The sequence below is a fragment of the Otolemur garnettii genome, unplaced genomic scaffold (genome assembly GCF_000181295.1).
Source record: "Otolemur garnettii isolate 467f Iridium unplaced genomic scaffold, OtoGar3 scaffold00090, whole genome shotgun sequence".
Taxonomy (NCBI): Eukaryota; Metazoa; Chordata; class Mammalia; order Primates; family Galagidae; genus Otolemur; species Otolemur garnettii.
In genome coordinates this window covers 3,019,823-3,022,778 of record NW_003852485.1, presented here as the reverse complement: position 1 = coordinate 3,022,778, position 2,956 = coordinate 3,019,823, and positions in this window count along the sequence as shown.

Below are 2,956 nucleotides of genomic sequence, written 5' to 3'. Positions count from 1 at the left end.
TATTGAGTATTAACTCATTTCCATTTTCTCCTTCGGTTCTTGTAAGATAATTCTATTTTTCATTTAGTAAAATCAATGTAATCACCTAAAATACATCTCGTAGCTGTCACTGAAATAAGGTAAGTTCAAGTGATTAAGTTCCACTCCAAAAAATTGGAAACAGAAATTTTGAGTCATATTTTTTTTTTTTAATTTCATCCTCAATCCTGTTTCCTGCCTGAAAAAACAGACTTGGCAGCTGCAGTTCTGGCAGCCAGTTTGGATCTCATGAGGTGTTGTTTAGTTTCTGTATATTGCCTTCTCCCATCATACAAAAGACTGTGGTTGTCATCTGGGAAACATGAAGTAACAAAGCCTGAGTGACAAGTAATGAAGATGGCAGAACTAGGGGGGACAGATCCAAGGTTGCTAGTGTTGAGCTGACCAATCAACTAACCCTGGAGCTGCCTTGCCTTTGGATATTTTGTTATATAAAATAATAAATGTCCTAAGTGATTAAACAACTTTCAATTGTACTTTCTGCTACCTTAAGCTAAAAATATCCTAGAAAATGCAGATACAGGTTATGATATTTGCTTTTAGTTTCTTGTTCATGTCTCTATCAAACGCTTGAGTTAGGTAACGGGAAAGATGGACAGAGGTGAGAATGGCAATGAGGTACCCTAGCTAAAGAGCAGGGGCTTTAGAAGGAACTAGGACGACACTAAGAATCTTTGGGAAGGAGATACTCAGGACAGTTGGAAGGACCACTCATTGTAAAAATCCCCAGCTTCATAATTTGTCCTAAGATTAGTCTCACTATGAATCTTTGATTCTGTAGTGAATTAATGGATATTAATGCATTATTAACATGTTTCTTCAAAGAGGTGATAATTTAGCCCTTTTTTGCTTCTAAAAGGTAAGATTACTATCACTGTTTTCAAAGTCACAGTACAAACTTGGTACATAACTAATATTTTATTACCTTTCAGAAACAGGAAAGTAACAAGGGTACAAGTGAATCTTTCTATGAGTAGAATATGAACATTTTAACACAATGACTAAGAAAGTTACATGAAGTCTATGTTAACCAGTTTGATGGAAGTGTCTCAGATTGTGTGTAAAAACACCACACTATACCCCAGAAGTGCATTAATGTACACAGTTACCATTCAATAAAAAAAAAAGAAACAGGAAAATTAAGATATTAAAGTGATTTTCTTCAAGAAGTTCCAGATATTATGTAAATCCAGAATTATAATACTAGGTCCTTTCCTAATACTAGAAATAGGATTTTACTAAACGTACATAACCTTTTTAAGGGAAAGAAAGAAATGTTTCTTTTACTCCAAACAATATATGGTGATTTCCTAGAATTGGAAGAAAATCATAATATCATAAAATTATAAAATTATAATGTGTATACAAGTATCTGAATATTTGTATACATGCATAGACTTGTATAAATATCATATATGTAAAAAACATGTATCTGAAAACAGAAAAATATCTTAAATTATATTAATTTGAAAATAAATATGTTATTTACAATGTCTTATATGCATATCTGAAATTGCATTTTTAACATACAATTAGATGCTTAGAACTGATATAATTACCAATTAATACAAATTAGTGAATTTACTTATATGACATACAGACTACCAAATGATAGAATTTCAGGTTAAAAAGACCCAGCTCAAAGATGGCCGGGACCAACTTTGGGATTCAGTGATCTTGCCTATCTATATGCAAAGCTAATTTTTCCTTTCATTTGAGAGAGTTTCTCTTTGTATATCACAGGTAACTGCAGGCTCTGGAGTGCTGTCTTGGATCATTGCCCTGTCTCCTCTTTTTCTACTGTCATTTCATCCTTAGAATTGTGTTGCTATCAACTTCTGATTTTATAACCAAAAAATGGAAGCTATAGTATTCTTCAGGCACCTCTCAGACTGTCTGAGACAGTCAGTAATACCAATGGCATTTCCATCCCTCCATCATTTGTTAGTAGGCATTGTGCTCAAATGTTCAGATTCACTAGGGCAGTGTTGCAAATGCTTATTGGAGATACCATCTAATATGCATTGTATGCAGTAGAGTCACACTTCAATTTCAGGACAGGTTTTATATTTTAGTTCTTACTCGTAATCTAAATAAACATAGCGTTTCACAGTTTAGATTTATTTCAGGCATGCTCTCTCCAAAGGATATAAAAATTAAAATGCCTTCGTAGCAGAATGAGAATATTTATTCATTTAAGATACTCAGATATATAAGGCATAATCATCTTTCTTTTCTGTGCAGTACAGTTTTTGAATAACAGAGATCATTTTGAACTATATTTAACAAGTAGCTTGTTTCAGCTTCGATATTAGCTTGATTTACCATCTGCAGAATTACCAATAACATGATGCATTTATTACCCGTAAAAGCTATTAGCAGGTCATTTTGTTCAGTTCATCATATGTGTCTTGAGACACAATCTGGCGTCTAACAGATTTTCATACATTGATGTCGCAGAGAATCAGACTGTTCTTTAATTGATTGTTTCTTGCTAGACTCCTTTTGATTAAAACAGGTTATGCTATTTGCTTTTAGTTCCTCATTTCTCCACTTCAAAGTCTGGCCTCAGAAAGCAGAAATTATTCTCATTTCTCCAGTTTCTTTTAATTCAAAGTGAATGTACATATTTAAAAGTCTACCATAATCAAGGGCTTCAGAAATGATTTCAGTTATTTGAATCTATGACTCCCTCAACAAGAATACAATCCTTACCAGGCCTTTAAAAAATGGATTTATCACTTCCTGCCAAGTCATCAAATTTTGAACCTCAGAACCTCAAGTGAGTACAGATCACAGGACCAAAGGGAGCAGGAAGGGCTCCCTCAAGGCACTCTTTCCCTCACATTTTGCACAGACCCAGACATGCAAAGCTGAATTGTGGTGATAGTGTTGTACCCTCCTCTAGAGGGAAAAG